The sequence below is a fragment of the Zea mays genome, chromosome 4, assembly GCF_902167145.1.
Source record: "Zea mays cultivar B73 chromosome 4, Zm-B73-REFERENCE-NAM-5.0, whole genome shotgun sequence".
Classification (NCBI taxonomy): Eukaryota; Viridiplantae; Streptophyta; class Magnoliopsida; order Poales; family Poaceae; genus Zea; species Zea mays.
The window spans coordinates 234,917,250-234,936,034 of NC_050099.1; the positions used below are offsets into that span (position 1 = coordinate 234,917,250).

The 18,785-nt window shown below is 42.2% G+C and overlaps 1 long non-coding RNA gene across 1 annotated transcript; it reads left to right on the forward strand.

Moving 5' to 3' along the window:
• The first annotated feature begins 4,292 nt into the window (after positions 1 to 4,292).
• On the forward strand, positions 4,293 to 5,287 carry LOC118477029 (uncharacterized). The gene is made up of 2 exons (XR_004857975.1): positions 4,293 to 4,725; positions 4,962 to 5,287. It is a non-coding gene; the product is annotated as an uncharacterized lncRNA (long non-coding RNA).
• The last annotated feature ends 13,498 nt before the right edge of the window (positions 5,288 to 18,785 follow it).

Genomic DNA, 18,785 nt, shown 5'->3' on the forward strand with positions numbered 1-18,785 from the left:
CTTCCATCTCCTTTTTACCATTACCATTTTACACCATACATCATGCATCATGTCATCATTCCATCATCATATCATACATATCATCGCCAATAAGTGTGTAGGGAAAAGAAGGGAAGTTGTTCCCTCTGAAGTACTGAAAAAGGGAAGGGAAATCACTATTCTCCTTGTGATATACAACTAACTTTGAATGTTTCAATGATGGGATCTTAGAACAACAAGATTTTCTTTGTGAAGCGTGAAAAGAAGAGAATGTGTTTTTCGCTCTCGCTCAAAAAGGTACATGTGATTGTTTCACGCTTTACAAAGAAAACGAAAATACAAAGCATATGTATTTATACATAAATTTGTACAAAACAAGCTTGGACATGTTCTTTGTCACACCCGGATTCAAGCGGTAAACCCGGATGCGTCTCATATGTGCGCTAAAGAAGAAGAACACATATAATGACTAAGTGTATAGAGATAAATGTCACAAACTTTATTACATAGCGGAAGTGTCTTACAAAAATAAATGATAACAAATAAAGTGAACTAATATTATTTGCTTGGTGCCATTAACCTGACTGGGAGACGCCACCTAGACCTCATCAAACTCCTCATAGTAGTCCTCCTCCTGGGCCACCTACTCTTCACCTATGGGGATTATATATCGCAAAGGTGAGTTCACAAAAGTTCATTGCTCAACAAGTGTGGGGAATAATGTGCATGTGCTTACCAAAAGTGGGGCTCATGTGAAGTGTAAGACTGATCAACAAATAATGGTTAAAGCTAAGCATTGCTTTTAATAAGTTGGTCAAATTTTATTAGTAGTTACTAAATGTAAGTATATACCAACCTAAAGTAATAATAGATCAAAATTAATAATAAAACCACAATGCGATGCATATGACAAATTACGTTTAATTCCATAAGTTAATCACATGAGTGTCTGAGCCGCTCATGGACTCACGAATTAGTCCATTAATCTAGATATAAACCTAATGCTAAACAAATAATAGTGTTGTTCATTGATATGTGTGAACTAGAACATGGGAACACATATGGGAAATGGAAACAAGTGGACATGATTTCAGAAAAATAGGATAGATAGTCAAGTGCACCATCAAAGTTTGTAATTCATTTTTACAGTGGGGAAGGATGTTTTTAATTCATGGACTCACAAAGTAGTCCAGTAATCTAGATATTGAACCTAAGGCTCAACAAATAATAGTGGTGCTCATTGATATGTTGTGAACTAGGACATGGGAACAACTATAGCACATCAAAACAGATGAACACGATTTCAGGAAACTATGACAAACATTCAAATGCAGCATCAAACATTCTTCTATCTACCAGATCCAAGAGGGGAAAGGTAATCCATGGTGTCCATTGCACGAACATTTACCACAAATTTTGAAGATCTACTAACCGTAGGGACGAAATCAAGGTTTATCTAACTAACAACAAATAAGCATGACCTCCTTATGCCAACTTTAGTGGTTCTTACCCCACCGATTGTAGAATGGTGCTCGTTGAAGGGATGAAGGCGGGGGAAAGCAGAACTGACACCGGTGTGGACTACCAGACTCAGGAAGATGACAACGACGACGAGGATTTTTATGGTTCTTGCTCGCAGTCGACCGATGGGACCGCTTCAACACCATGCCCGCCTCCTGCTTTGTGCTATTGTTCACCGGAGACGTTGACTAGATTCGAGTCCACCTTTTTCCACCACGCACGGCAGCGCCTCGGCTTCGGTCGCCCGGAGTCTGCGCTCAAGTCGAATACCACCAAAAGGGATCGGAAGCTTTCTCCTCTAGCATGTTAGCAATGGCATCCACGAGAAGCTAAGCACAGGGGATGAATAGGGCTCCACCTCATCTGGCATGAGAGAGAAGAGAAATGCCAACTAGGGGGCGCCGTAGGGCTCCACGATGTGGGAGGAAGGGGAAATTGTAGCCCCTTGCCGGGGAATAGTCTTACGGGAGGGGATGCCTAGGGTCATGCGTTGCAGACAGTATTAGTACATTTCCTATGTACGCTTTTCGTGAAAGTCCTAATATTTCTTTGTTTGTCTCTGTGGATTTCTATTCATAGCACGTAGGAGGCTTCTCCTACGTCTTTTATATCAGAGTTTGAGGAAAGAAACTTCTTTGTTTCAAGTAGCATGTTCTTATTAGTGCTAGCCAATAGAATGTCATCTACATACATAACTAGGAAGATGTACTTTCCATTTTAAAACTTTGCATAAATGGAATTATCTTCCTTGTTTTCCTCGAAACCATTTTTTCTTATAGTCTCATCAAACTTGAGGTAGAACAGTCTATAGGCTTGTTTCAATCCATAATTGGACTTTCTTAAGGAGCATCCCATACTTTTTCCCTCTTGTGACAAAACCCTTTTGTTGTGCCATGTAAATATTTTCTAATAACTCTTGATTCAAGAATGTTGTCTTTACATCTATTTGATGGAATTCAAAATTATGATGAGCAAGTAAGGTCATGGCTATCCTGAATGAGTCTTTGGTTGAGATAGGCGAAAAGGTTTTATTATAATCAATTTCTTATCTCTATGTAAGCCCTTTGGCCACAAGTCTAGCTTTATATATTTCTGCATTCCCTCTAGAGTCATGCTCAGTTTTGATGATCCACTTGTAGCTTACTATTTTGGCTCCTTTTGGAATGATCTTTAAGTCCCAAACTTTGTTCATTCTTATAGAATGTAGTTCATCTTTCATGCTAAAAAACCAATTGGATGAGCTTGGATTTCTCATGGTTTCTTCATAAGTAGTGGGATCTCCTTTGGAGTCTATATCCTCACTAATATATATATATATATATATATATATATCAGTCATCTATTTCTTCACTAGCATATACTTCATAGCCATCAGAAGTTGTAGATCTTTTGGCTCTTTGAGACCTTTAAATTACATCATTCTAAGTGTTCTAGGGTCACTCTAATGACACATCATCAAACACAACATCATGCCCTTGCTCTAAGGGCTCCTGTGTTGCTAGCGCCAGAAGCTCATACACCATAAGGCTAATGCAACTTGCTCATTGATTATTGTGCTTGATGAATGTAACTAGGAGGTATAAAGGCCCCATAAATGAAAAACTTTCTAGAATTTGGAGTTAACAAAATTCTTGCGGGTTGGATTTAACACACAAAATATATGCCATTGCAAGATACTTAGGTGTTGTTTGGTTACGAGAATGATAATGGGATTCTTTACTGGCGGTAATGGTTACAAGAGAACAGAATATGCCATTTATTTGGTTGGCTCTAGTAGTGCTTCTCTCTTCATTTTTATAGTATACGAAGGCGGCGTGGGAAGATGGAGCCAAGAAGACGAGCGATGCAGGGTCATATAGCGTCAGGTGGTGAGCCGTAATAAGTTTGGCCCTGTTTGTTTCGGCTTCTGGCAGCTTCTGGCCACTAAAAGCTGCTGCGGACTGCCAAACGCTCAGCTTTTCAGCCAGCTTTTATAAAATTCGTTGGGGCAAAAACCATCCAAAATCAACATAAACACATAATCGGTTGAGTCGTTGTAATAGTAGGAATCCGTCACTTTCTAGATCCTGAGCCCTATGAACAACTTTATCTTTCTCCACACGTAATCGTAATAATACTCAGATTCTCCCACAGCCAGATTCTCCCCACAGCCGGATTTTCAGAAAAGCTGGTCAGAAAAAAGCTGAACCAAACAGGCCCTTTGTATGCCCTAGTATCTGATCGCGACGTGATCCTTTGCAAGTCCATCTAACCAAACAACATGCACTGTATCAGGTGCCTCTGTGAACCGATCACGGGCTAAGGCTAGCTCCAGCAAGAGACCCTAAAGGGTTCTGTACCCTAAATATAGAGGACCAAATGATCCTCTATGCTCTCCAGCAGCGTCCTCTAAACGGTCCTCTAAATTTAGAGGACACTGCTGGATTCTCTATATATAGAGTTTCTCTAAACGGTCCTCTATACATTTGAATACTTTAAATAACCAGTTTAGCAAAACTAAAATATGTATAATACATTTGAGAGTATGACAAATACGTATATACAAAAAATAAAAATAAAAAATGTCTCTAATATAGATATTTGAGTATAGAGGACGTTGTTGGAGAGAAAGGAGATAAATGATAGAATCTTTTAGAGGAGACTGTAAAGTACAAATATAGAGAATGAATATAGAGAACGTTGCTAGAGACAGTCTAAAACAACACCCTGTAAAGGGTTCTATTCGCTAAACTTAGAGGATGCATTCGTCTGATAGTTCTCCAACAATGTCCCCTAACGTGTCCGGTAAAATAGAGTTCGCCTCCACAAGCCGCAAAAATGTAGAGGTGAACTGTGCATCCACTATTCGCGTGTGTGTGGGCTTCTCTCGGTGGCATAGAGAGTTCCACCTCGCACTCGTTGTTCGTCCATTGCTCCAATCGTCTTCTAGCCGCTGTTTGGACGCACGGGCCAAGATCCTCGTCCGCTTCGTCATAACTCCGTGAACTTCGTTGCGGCAGCTGAAGCCTCCACATTGTCTACGCTGGTCCGCTGATGCGACTAGCCAATCTCTCGGCCTCCGCCTCCGAAGGCAACCCTAGTGACCACCCGCAACATAGGAGGCGTGGGGCGCATTGCTATTCCATGTGGGAGGGCAGCGCACAACCCACCTTCATCGAGATGCTTGCCACACGCAGGCGTAGCAGCCCCGCAAGACTTGGCGCCGTCCCGACCTACTCGCTAAGGGTAAAACTGCTCGCCTCATCTCTTTGTTGTTGCTCGTCTTCGATTAGATCGATCAAATCGCTAAGCTTGTGTGCCAGATTCTATGGATTGTTTAATCGCTCATGCGCCCGTTGGTATGGCTAGTAGGATTGTGCAGCTTCGAGCAGCACATTGAAATGCTCTAGCTTGAGGACGATTAAATAGCTGAAGCACACATATATTGATGCAATCGCTTGGTTACAAAAATGTGGTTGCAGATCGGCTCTCCACTGGATTTGCAACTGTAGATCCTCATTTGTCAAAAGTTGATGTTGTGAGAACTTCGATGCTAATTTCAGAGGCACTAGAATGGTAATTGCACACCGTTTTCAGCAGCATCATATGTGCAAGTATGCAATGCTCGGATAGCATCCTATTTCTTGGTAATTTGACATAGGTTGCATCATGTCATTTTTTTCATTGCTCTATGTATTTGTTTTTCGTGTGTTTTGCAACTAGTTTTGTCAGTGCTACTTACATCTTACATATTCAATTCTTGCAACTTGAGGACGATTGATATCCTAGCACTACCAGAATTCAGCTCTTTGTTGAGTGCTAGGCGCTTTGCTGAGTGCAATTTATCGGGCACTCGACGAAATAAGACTCTCGGCACCGACATTGTTTACCGAGGGTAAAACACTCGACGTAAGACTTTGCCGAGTGTTACATTTGGCACAAACATTGTTTGGATGGAATAATTAAAAACAAATAAAAGGGGTATTTTGGTCACTTTGTCGAGTGTTACACTCGGCAAAGAGATACTTTGCCGAGTGTCATGACCATAGCACTCGGCAAAAAAGGCACACCTGGGAACCGGTAAAAGCTTCTTTGCCGAGTGTTGTGTCCGAGGTACTCGGAAAAGAGACTGTCAAAGGGACCCACTGGTGCTCCCGTTGCCGAGAGCTAGTCCAGATAGCACTCGGCAAAGATGGAGCCTTTGCCGAGTGCCTCCTAATGCACTCGTCGAAGGAACTGGCAAAGGGGTCCACATGGGCTTCTTTGCCGAGGGCCAGTACAGAAGACACTCGACAAAGTCTCCGTCACTTGGCGCTGTGACGACGACTTTTCTTTGGTGAGAATTAGGTGGCACTCGGAAAAATCTTTGTCGTGTGCCCAACCAAAAGTACTCGATAAAGAAGTTGTTGTCGATGTACAGTTCACCAAAACATTTTGCCGAGTGTCACAATCGACAAAGAGTTGGCCGAGTGTTTTTAAGGCCACTCGGCAGAGCAGCTGTGTCCGGTAAGATATATCATAGATTGTGTATTGAGTTGTGAATTGAAAACTAATAGCACCTAGAGGGGGGTGAATAGGTGATCCTGCAAGATTCAACACTAACAACACAAACTTGGTTTATAAATTGTTAGTTAGATTAAACCAAGTTGCTATGGAGCGAGCTCTTGAGAAGAAATCAATCACAAAGAAAAGCAACACGAGAGACACAGTGTTTTATCCCGTGATTCGGCCAAGTATAACACTTGCCTACTTCCACGTTGTAGCGTCCCAATGGACGAGGGTTGTACTCAACCCCTTTCAAGTGATCCAACGATCCACCTGAATACCACTGTTTTCTTCTTTAGACTTGTTTTCCCATTTGTGAGGAATCTCCACAAGTTGGAGCCTCTCACCCTTACAAAGTTGTTGACAAAAAAGCACAAGAGTAAGGAAGGGAAAGAAACACACAAGACTCGAATCACAACAAGCACACGCACACAAGTCAAGACGTGAGCACACAAACACGACCCAGGGAGTTTACAACTCAAATAGTGCTCAAATCTCAAACATGATGATCCGATTGCGTGGTTGTGGAGTCTAGGCGTCTTAGGATGTTTAGTGAATACTTGGTATTTTAGTCCATGCGCCTAGGGGTCCCTTTTATAGCCCCAAGGCAGCTAGGAGCCGTTGGAAATCCAATTGGAAGGTAATTCTTGCCTTCTGTCGGGTGGCGCACCGGACAGTCCGGGGCACCACCGGACATGAACAGTAGTTGTCTGGTGCCCGATCTCCTTCCTTATCGGGCACACCCGACCGTTGGACCTGCGGTCCCGTTGGCGCACCAGACACTGTCCGGTGTGACCAACTGACCGTTGGCGCGGGCCACGCGTCGCCCGCTGATTTCGCTGCCGACCATTGGTGCGGACGCCTTTGGCTCACCGGACAGTCCGGTGAATTTTAGCCGCAGCGCCACTGTCTTTTTCCCGAGAGCGACGAGTTCGTCACCGGGCCAGCCTGGGCACCGGACACTGTCCGGTGCACCACCGGACAGTCCGGTGCACCACAGGCTAGTGCTGGTTTGGCTAAACTCAGCCAAAACTTCTCCAATTCATTTCCACTTTTCTTGTCAATGTTCCTAGCACTTAGAGAGATATGTTAGTCATCCAAAAACAATTTACTAGGACTAGAAACATACCTTGATTCTTGATTTGCACTTCTCAACCACTTAGCACATATGAACTAAAACAATATGTGTTAGGCATCTAATCACCAAAACATTTATAGAAATGGCCCAAAAGCACATTTCCCTTTCAGTCTCCCCCTTTTTGGTGATTTATGCCAACACATTAAAAAGCAACTAAAAGTGCAACATCATTCTCAAAAGTGCAGATTTGAAGACCAAATTTTCTCACTTGAGATTTGGCATATTTGGATCACTTTTGCCACCACTTGGTTTATTTTCGCAAATCAAATTCTTTTTTCCTATATCTAAGTCAAAAACACTTGTTTGGGCAAATAGAGAGATGTTTCAAGAGTATTCTTGATCAAGTGCCAAAAACTCCCCTTTTTCCCATAATCAAAATTCTCCCCCATATGAGACTAAATTTTGCAATAAGAGAATTATGGACAAAATACAAATTCTAACTCTACTATTTTCATAGTTCACAAGTGGTTGGCTGGTCCATTTGCTTTGGCCTTAATTTCTCCCCCTTTAGCATTAAGCACCAAAACAGGATAACCTTTGGCCCTCTAACCCCATTGCCTCACCAAAATGAGAGCAAATAAGAGCAAAAAGGCAATGAGAGTATAAAAAAGAACTTATGACAAGATACGTTTTACCGAAATGCAGTGGAAGCTCTGTTCTTTGTCCAAGTTTACATTTTCCTTTCAATATCCCTTTGAGACTATTACAAGAGTACTCACAAACAGGTTAGTCTCAAGGGAGTCAAGTTGTAACACATCCTCCCCCTAAACATGTGCATCATTCGCATAGGGACTTGTGAGGTCCGGGGATGACTTATACAACTTGAACACCAGAAATAAGCATTTAAAGACAGTAAAGCTTAAAGTAACATGATCAAAGGCATAGAACACATGTATACTATAGATCAATCCAAGTTACGTGAATCTAAGACATCTAGCTCACTACGCAACCTGCAAAACCTTTTCTCATCTAAAGGCTTGGTGAAGATATCGGCTAGCTGGTTCTCGGTGCTAATGTGGTAAATATCGATATCTCCCCTTTGCTGGTGGTCTCTCAGAAAGTGATGCCGGATGTCTATGTGCCTAGTGCGGCTGGGTTCAACAGGATTATCCGCCAAGCGGATTACACTCTCATTGTCACATAGGAGTGAGACTTTGCATAGATTGTAGCCAAAGTCCCGGAGGGTTTGCCTCATCCAGAGTAGTTGCGCGCAACATTGTCCTATGGCAACATACTCGGCCTCAGCGATGGATAGGGCAACAGATGTTTGTTTCTTAGAGCTCTAGGACACCAGGGACCTTCCCAGAAACTGGCATGTCCCTGATGTGCTCTTCCTATCAACCTTGTACCCGGCATAGTCAGAATCTGAGTATCCGATTAAGTCAAAGGTAGAACCCCTTGGATACCAGACCCCGAAGCAAGGCATAGAAACTAAATATCTAAGAATTCGCTTAACGACCAAAAGGTGACACTCCTTGGGGTCGGATTTGAAATCTAGCACACATGCATACGCTTAGCATTATACCCGGTCTACTAGCACAAAGGTAAAGTAATGATCCTATCATTGACCGGTATGTCTTTTGATCAACAGACTTACCTCCTTTGTTGAGGTCGTGATGTCCGTTCGTTCCCATAGGTGTCTTCGCGGGCTTGGCATCCTTCATCCCAAACCTCTTGAGAAGATCTTGAGTGTACTTCATTTGGGAGATGAAAGTGCCTTCCTTGAGTTGCTTCACTTGAAATCCAAGGAAGTAGTTCAACTCGCCCATCATCGACATTTCAAATTTCTGCATCATTACTCTGCTAAACTCCTCACAAGACTTTTGGTTAGTAGAACCAAATATAATGTCATCGACATATATTTGGCAAACAAAAAGATCACCATCACAAGTCTTTGTGAAAAGAGTGGGATCAGCTTTCCCAACCCTGAAAGCATTAGCAATAAGAAAATCCCTAAGGCATTCATACCATGCTCTTGGGGCTTGCTTAAGTCCATAGAGCGCCTTAGAGAGTTTGTACACGTGGTCGGGATACCTGTCATCCTCAAAGCCAGGGGGTTGCTCTACGTATACCTCCTCCTTGATTGGTCCATTTAGGAAAGCGCTCTTCATGTCCATTTGGAACAACTTAAAGGAATGGTGAGCAGCATATGCCAATAAAATTCGAAATGATTCTAACCTAGCCACAGGAGCAAAAGTCTCCTCAAAGTCCAAACCTGCGACTTGGGCATAACCTTTTGCCACAAGTCGAGCCTTGTTCCTTGTCACCACTCTGTGTTCGTCTTGCTTATTGCGGAACACCCACTTGGTTCCCACAACATTTTGCTTTGGACGTGGCACCAGGCTCCAGACTTCATTTCTTTTGAAGTTGATGAACTCTTCCTGCATGGCCAACACCTAGTCCGGATCCTGCAAGGCTTCTTCTACCCTGAAAGGCTCAATAGAAGAAACAAACGAGTAATGCTCACAAAAATTAGCTAATCGTGAGTGAGTTGTTACTCCCTTGCTGATGTCACCCATAATCTGATCCACTAGGTGATTTCTTTGGATCGTCGCTCGGACTTGAGTTGGAGGGGCCCTTGATGATTCTTCCTCCATAACCTGTTCCTCCTGTGCTCCCCCTTGATCCCGCCCCTCTTCTTGAGGTACCTTTTCATCGTCTTGAATTGAGGGATGCACTATCATAGAGGAAGAGGGTTGATCTTGTTCCTGTAGTTCCTGCGGTCGCACATCACCTATCGCCATTATGCGCATTGCGGCCGTCGGAACCTCATCTTCATCTACATCATCAAGATCAGCTTGCTCTCTTGGAGAGCCATTAGTCTCATCAAATACAACATCGCTAGAGACTTCAACTAATCCTGATGATTTGTTGAAGACTCTATACGCCTTTGTATGTGAGTCATATCCTAGTAAAAAACCTTCTACAGCTTTGGGAGCAAACTTTGAATGCCTACCTTTCTTTACTAAAATGTAGCATTTGCTCCCAAATACACGAAAATAGGAAACATTAGGTTTGTTACCATTTAAGAGTTCATAAGAGGTCTTCTTGAGGAGGCGGTGCAGATAGAGCCGGTTTATGGCATGGCAAGCTGTGTTCACAGCTTCCGACCAAAACCGCTCAGGCGTCTTGTATTCCCCGAGCATCGTCCTTGCCATATCAATTAGCAACCTATTCTTCTTCTCTACTACACCATTTTGTTATGGTGTGTAGAGAGCGGAGAATTTGTGCTTGATGCCTTCCTCCTCAAGATATTCTTCGACCTGAAGATTCTTGAACTCAGACCCATTATCGCTTCTTATCTTCTTCACTTTTAGCTCAAATTTGTTTTGAGCTCTCCTTCAGAAGCGCTTTAGGGTTCCTTGGGTTTCAGATTTATCCTGCAAGAAGAATACCCAAGTGAAGCGGGAAAAGTCATCTACAATAACGAGACCATATTTACTTCCCCCTATGCTGAGATAGGCCATGAGTCCGAAGAGATCCATGTGTAGAAGTTACAGTGGTCTTGAAGTTGTCATCACATTCTTGCTATGATGAGTGCTTCCCACCTGCTTTCCTGCCTGGCATGTTGCACAAGGTCTGTCTTTCTCAAAACAGACATTGGTTAGTCCTAACACATGTTCTCCTTTTAGAAGTTTATGAAGGTTCTTCATTCCAACATGTGCTAGACGGCGATGTCAAAGCCAACCCATATTAGTCTTAGCAATTAAGCATGCATCTAGATCGACATTCTCTTTCGAAAAATCAACCAAATAGAGCCTACCGTCTAATACAACCTTAAAGGCTAATGAACCATCACTCCTTCTAAAGACAGATACATCAATATTTGTAAATAAACAATTATACCCCATCTTACACAATTGACTCACAGACAATAAATTATACCCGAGCGATTCAACTAAAAATACATTAGAGATTGAATGCTCGGATGTGATGGCTATCTTGCCTAAGCCTTTGACCTTACCTTGGTTCCCATCTCCAAAGATAATAGTATCCTGGGAATCCCTGTTCTTGACGTAGGAGGTAAACATTTTATTCTCCCCCGTCATGTGGTTTGTGCATCCGCTGTCGATAATCCAGTTTGAGCCCCAGGATGCATAAACTTGTAAGGTATTTAAGCTTGGGTTTTAGGTACCCAACTATTGTTGGGTCCTACAAGGTTAGTTACAACAACTTTTGTAACCCAAATGCAGGTCTTGTCTCCCTTGCATTTATATCCCAATTTTCTAGCAACTACTTTGGCATTTTTGCATGACAATACAAAAGAAGCATTACACATTTGATACATAGCAGTTGGAAAGTGTAAACTTTCCTAGGTGCACGAGAAATAGTATGATTGCGCCTAGGCCTACTCTTATCATGAACATATGTGGAGCTCGATGCGAACATAACATGTGAATCATGATAAGTAAGTAAAGTAGCATGATTATAACTTTTGTCATGATGAGAAACTTTCTTGACATGCACATACAGATAAGCATGGTTCTTTCGTTCATGTGAAGAATATGAGCTACTAGCCATAGGAGCCTTCCCTTTCTCCTTATTGAGACTGGAAGTCCTTTGGCTTGTTAAGTTCTTTGTTTCCTTTCGAAAACCAAGTCTATCCTTAATTGAGGGGTGTATACCAATAGTGTAGGCATCCCTAGCAAATTTTAGTTTCTCATAACTTTCTTTGCAAGTCTTAAGTTGAGCTTTAAGACTTGCAGCATCATGGTTTAACTTAGCAATAGTAGAAACATGTTCATTACAAGCATCAACATCAAAGTATTTACATCTATTGCAAATAACAACATGCTCTACACATGAACTAGTTACATTAACTTTCTCTAGCTTAGCATTTAAATCATTATTTAAAGTCTTTAGGCTAGAGATAGATTCATGACAGGTAGACAATTCAGAGGATAGTATTTCAATTTTCTTGACTTCTAGAGCAAGAGATTTTTGAACACTCATGAATTTATCATGTTCCTCATACAAAATATCTTCTTGCTTTTCTAGCAATCTATCCTTTTCATTAAGAGCATCAATTAACTCATTTATTTTGTCTACCTTAGTTCTATCTAATCCTTTAAACAAATCAGTGTAATCTACCTCATCATCAGATGATTCTTAGCCATAAGGCACCTATGGCGTTCGTTGGGGAAGAGCGAAGATTTGTTGAAGGTTGAGGCAGCTAGTCCTTCATCTTCGGAGTCGGATGAGGAACAGTCGGAGTCCCATTCCTTCCCAATGTGCGCCTCACCCTTGGCCTTCCTGTAGTTTTTCTTCTTTTCCCTCTTCCCATGCTTCTCTTGTGCCTGGTCATTATCGTTATCGGGGCATTGTGCAATAAAGAGACCAAACTTACCGTATTTGAAGCAGGAGCGTTTTCCCCTTGACTTGTTCTTGTTGGGGTATTCCTTGCGTCCTTTTAGTGTGGTCTTGAAGCGCTTGATGATGAGTGCTATCTCATCCTCATTGAGCCCGGCAGCCTCCACTTGTGCTAACTTGCTAGGTAGCACCTCCTTGCTGCTGGTTGCTTTGAGAGCAACGGGCTGCGACTAGTATATGGGAAGTGGACCGTTCAAGGCATCATCCACATATCGTGCTTCTTTTACCATCATGCGCCCGCTTACGAATTTTCCGAGGATTTCCTCGGGCGTCATCTTGGTGTACATGGGGTTCTCACGAATAAGATTTACAAGATGGGGGTCAATAACTGTAAATGACCTGAGCATGAGTCGGAAAACATCATGATTCGTCCATCTTGTGCTCCCGTAGCTTCGAATTTTGTTGACAAGGGTTTTGAGCCTGTTGTATGTGTGTGTTGGCTCTTCTCCCCTTATCATCGCGAATCTCCCCAGCTCGCCTTCCACCAGTTCCATTTTAGTGATCATGGTGGCATCATTTCCCTCATGAGAGATTTTGAGGGTGTCCCATATCTGTTTGGCGTTGTCCAAGCCGCTGACCTTGTTGTATTCATCCCTACATAGAGATGCTAGCAAAAACAGTACTAGCTTGGGCATTTTTTATGAATTTGTTCATTAATAAACACATGGTTATCAGTATTATCAAAATGCATTCCATTTTCTACAATTTCCCAAATGCTAGGATGGAGGGAAAATAGGTGACTACGCATTTTATGGCTCCAAAATGAGTAATCCTCTCCATCGAAGTGTGGGGGTTTTCCAAGTGGAATAGAGAGTAAATGAGCATTTGAATTGTAAGGAATGCGGGAATAATTAAAGGACTAGTTTTGATTAACCATTTTCTTTTTGGACGAGGAGTCGTCGTCGTCGTTATCCCTTGGTGAAGAAGAGGAGGCATCACTATCGTAGTAGATAATCTTCTTGATGTGTCTCTTCTTCCCGTCCCTTTTCTTGTGACTCGAGCCTGAGTCAGTGGGCTTGTCGTCTCTTGGCTCGTTGAAGAGGGACTCCTTCTCCTTGTCGTTGATCACCATCCCCTTGCCCGTAGGATCCATCTCTTCGGACGGTTAGTCTCTTAGATGAAGAGTACAACTCTGATACCAATTGAGAGCACCTAGAGGGGGGTGAATAGGCGATCCTGCAAGATTCAACATTAACAACACAAACTTGGTTTATAAAATGTTAGTTAGATTAAACCAAGGTTCTATAGAGCGAGCTCTTGAGAAGAAATCAATCACAGAGAAAAGCAACACAAGAGACACGGTGTTTTATCCCGTGGTTCGACCAAGTATAACACTTGCCTACTTTCCACGTTGTGGCGTCCCAATGGACGAGGGTTGCACTCAGCCCCTTTCAAGTGATCCAACGATCCACTTGAATACCACGGTTTTCTTCTTTAGACTTGTTTTCCCGTTTGTGAGGAATCTTCACAAGTTGGAGCCTCTCACCCTTACAAAGTTGTTCACAACAAAAAGCACAAGAGTAAGGAAGGGAAAGAAACACACACAAGACTCGAATCGCAGCAAGCACACACACACACACACAAGTCAAGACGTGAGCACACAAACACGGCGCAGGGAGTTTATAACTCAAACGGTGCTCAAATCTCAAACACGATGATCCGATTGCATGGTTGCGGAGTCTAGGCGCCTTAGGATGTTTAGTGAATGCTTGGTATTTTGCTTCATGCGCCTAGGGGTCGCTTTTATAGCCCCGAGGTAGTTAAGAGCCGTTGGAGATTCAATTGGAAGGTAATTCTTGCCTTATGTCGGGTGGTGTACCGGACAGTCCGGTGCACCACCGGACATGAACATTAGATGTTCGGTGCCCGATCTCCTTCCTTATCGGGCGCACCCAACTGTTGGACCTGCGGTCCCGTTGGTGCACCGGACACTGTCCGGTGTGACCAACTGGCTGTTGGCGCGGGCCACACGTCGCCCGCTGATTTCGCTGCCGACCGTTGGCGCGGGCGCCTTTGGCTCACCGGACAATCCGATGAATTTTAGCTGCAGCGCCACTGTCTTTTTCCCGAGAGCGACGAGTTCGTCGCGGGGCTAGCCTGGGCACCAGACACTGTCCGGTGCACCACATGCTGGTGTTGGTTTGACTAAACTCAGCCAAAACTTCTCCAATTCATTTCCACTTTTCTTGGCAGTGTCCCTAGCACTTAGAGAAATATGTTAGTTATCCAAAAACAATTTACTAGGACTAGAAACATTCCTTGATTCTTGATTTGTACTTTTCAACCACTTAGCATATATGAACTAAAACAATATGTGTTGGAAATCTAATCACCAAAACATTTATAGAATTGACCATAAAGCACATTTCTCTTTCAAAAACACACTAGACAGTGACAGACGATTTTCGTACGCTTAAAATGATTAGTCATGTAGGTCATGAAATATAAAATTTACGTACTCCATATCTCAATTTCGATGGACACTTCCAAATATTTGTTCGTACAAAACCAGATAAATATATAATACAAAGTTCTGGACCATGTTTCTTTCATGGAAAATGAAATTAAAATTTTACTTCTACGCGAAATGGCGAATAAACAAACTAGCTCATGAAATCGGTTAGCATTGTAAATATAGATAACCGAATTTAAAGTGACGATACTTGAGATGGAGAAGATATATAGAACAAAATCTTTTAAAGGATGTTGTAAAATAAAAGAAATATTACTTTAGAGGACGTTGTAGAAGATAGTCTAAAACTGCTTAACCAAGCAACACCTTACCCTCTTCTCCGGACATTCTGTTGTACTTTTTTTAACAAGATTCAGATCCTACCTAAATGGCTCGCCAAGATAAATTTTAGCTACTCAACCGCAAAAAAACTCTTCAACGGACTAGCTATCTGACTCGTCAAACTATCCGACTTTTTAAATTAGCTTTCTCAGACTGACTCCAACAGAGCAGCTAAATGGACAGGCAAAGTTAAAATAGTTACCCACGAGCTACTGTAGCAGCACAAAACACCTTCCAACAGGGCAGCCAAACAAGCCAGGCAAAAGGATGGAAAGAGAATGGAAAACCATAATAGTTTGTACTGTGGCTGGCAGCCATTTCCTTTTTCTATATCTGAGAACATGACCCCACTGTCTGCTTCATTTGTTAGACTATACTACCACTGCCTTTTTGCTTGTACCGTTGAAAGCGTGTGCCACATGGCTGGACAGGCAAACCAGAGACGATAGCCAAAGGCTTGAATGACTGCTCGATTTGCATGACCTCTGTTGGAGTCAGTCTCAGTAGCTAAATTTAGGTAGCGACCTAACTAGCCAAACTAGATAGATAATATGTTGGAGTCAATATGCTACAAATAAAATGTATTTTTTTTGAAAAAAATAAATAAAGAATAAATTAAAGAGTCTTTTGGACATGCTCAACATATTAATCTAGAGAGCTCTCTATTTTCATCGATCATGAGACCCGGCCTGCGAGCCTTTCTGCCGCTGCCGCGGCCGCGTGATACACCAGCGGCACCAGCACATTATTCCTGTCGTGGCATGGCGGGATCATCGCAGTCGATCTATGGGGGCCCAACAGGTTAAAGTCGTCATAATTAGAATGTGGCACCCCGCACCCCGCACCCCGCACAAGCTACTACTACTACTCCATTGAAGTACATGGACAGCTATATCCAACACACCAGCACCAGCTACACAGCCTATTGATAGCAACAGGTCCGTCCTTTGCACTGCAATGATTCAGTGCACCCTCAAAACATGGCCCCGAACTCGTTCATGCCGCCACCTATTCTTTTGACCGCCACTTGTTTGCTTTGCCACTTGGACAGACTACAATGAGACTAGTTTGGGGCTAAAATATTGGAGTGGATTAGAGAAGCTGAAATCTCATTTTTATTCAAAATTAAATAAGAATGAGATTTTAGCCCATTCAATCCCCTCCGGTTTTGACTAACCATGACTGACAAGACCTTTCGTGGCAGGAAAAATATGGCACTACAAATATTATGATTTGATTTGAAGATGTTGTGGAGGAACATTATTGTTTGGTTTGATGAATCTATATAACTTAGGTGGAATGATGCATCATACGAGCCTATTCTTTAAGTATTGTTTGGTTCACGAGTTAGTTGGGATGGAGTTGTTGGGGGCCTGCTTCGTCGCCGAAGGTCCCATAAGAAGAAACACCTTCGGAAGATTGATACAAAGCCGAAGCTATCAATCAGAGAGCTTCGGAGTACATTTACAAATGCACCGACTTAAAGATGAAATGACCAATCGGCCCGTGATAACTTGTATTATGATTGTAAACCTTTGTAAAGGGCATGAATGTAATTTCTCACGAGCTGCGTCCCGTGCCTATAAATAGGTGAACAATACCTCTGTACTGTTCACGCTATCTTGTATTCGCTAGTGCACAACGTTTGGATTTTTTGCCTTCTGTCAAGCCGAAGGTATAAATGTGATTAAATATTGCATTTAAATACTTGAATTTATATAATGAAGATATATGAATAATGCTATACGATTGTTCATGTTATCTTTTATGTTTCATATGCTTTGTCTTTCATTATCACTTATCATGATGGTGAAGGTACGTCCTTCATGACCTTCGTCCGAAGATCGTTATATCCAGGGGCGGAGCCAAGATTACGATATAAGGGGGCCCGATCAATTCATCAATACTATATGATAAAAAAATATTGTATAATATTATCAAGTTTAAGCACTCGACATGGAATAAAAATTCTAGATCTTTATAAATTATTTTAGTTCATGAGTCAATTTTCTAGCTAATTGATATATTGAACTAAAGTTATGACGCAAGAACAATACCAAAATAATAAAAACGACATAACGATAAATATCCGACTAATGAGATTTAACTTTTATATAATGACTCTAGTATTCATGCGGTAGCTAACAAATTTTTGAGAAAATTCAAAAATCTAACTAGCCTCGAGGATCCATGAAAACTTGTCAACCTACATCGGTACATATCAAATTTGTCGTGTACACACCAACTATCAGGTGACAACTTTAGTTGGAATTTGTAGATTTTATTATTCATAAGATCTAATGTAGTATGTATATAAGTTGTTGGCGCTCATTCTGTTGCTTCGCGTGATCACCTTCTTTGGGCTTTGGTTGTGGGGCTATGACAGAGGCAAGTCAAGTGGTTAGTGGCAATCAACAGTTACCTAACCAGACGATATGATGAATCATAAAGGGGTGAGGTTCAGATATCAGTGTCTACAAGTGAATTAGGATTGGCGTTACATGCATCGATTGATCATTCAACGAATATTATATTTATATTCTTTGTCTATTTTATACTTTGATTGACATACTATGATAGAGTTATGGATCATGTATTACCAACCACTTTATTAAACCTTTGATTAATTATGTTGTACAAAATTTAGAGTATATATATTTAAATACACAAAATTTAGACTATATATATAATTCTCTTGTATGTGTCTCAGCCTTGGGAGGGGCCATGGCCCCTGCTGGCCCCCCCTTGGCTCCGCCACTGTTTATATCCTAAGGGAAATAATGCTTCGAAGGACGAAGGATATTAACCTTTAACATTGTGTTGCCTTGTTCTTGATTCATAGCATTTGAGAACAAGTCCCCAACATTGGCGCCCACCTCCGGTGAACTCACTTCCACTTTTGAGCTGATGGCTTTGTCCAAAACCCAAGTTGAAGCTGCTTCGGCTACGAAGCTGGTGCTCCCGATAACAGGCGGGTCATGTTCAGAACCGGCCAACAAGAAATAGAAGAAGGAGGCCCAGAGTAGGGTGCAGCATGTTGGGGTGCAGGGACCCTTCATCAAGTCAAAATGGTTCCACATCCCAATCACCTTCTCCCAGGAGGACCTTCAGCTCAAAGATTACCCTCACAATGATGCTATGGTTATATCTTGTGTCATCAAGGGATTTCTGGTCCATAATGTTCTGGTTGATACAGGCAGTGCAGCGGATATCACATTTGCTAAGGCCTTCAGACAGATGCAAGAGCCAGAGGACAAGATTCATGATGCTACACACCCTCTTTATGGCTTTGGAGGAAGGCAGATCGTAGCACTTGGCAAAATCACAATGCCAGTGACCTTCGGATTTGTCCACAACACAAGGACTGAACAAGTTGTGTTTGATATTGTCGACATGGAATACCCCTACAATGCAATCATTGGTCGTGGGACACTTAATGCTTTCGAAGCAATTCTTCAT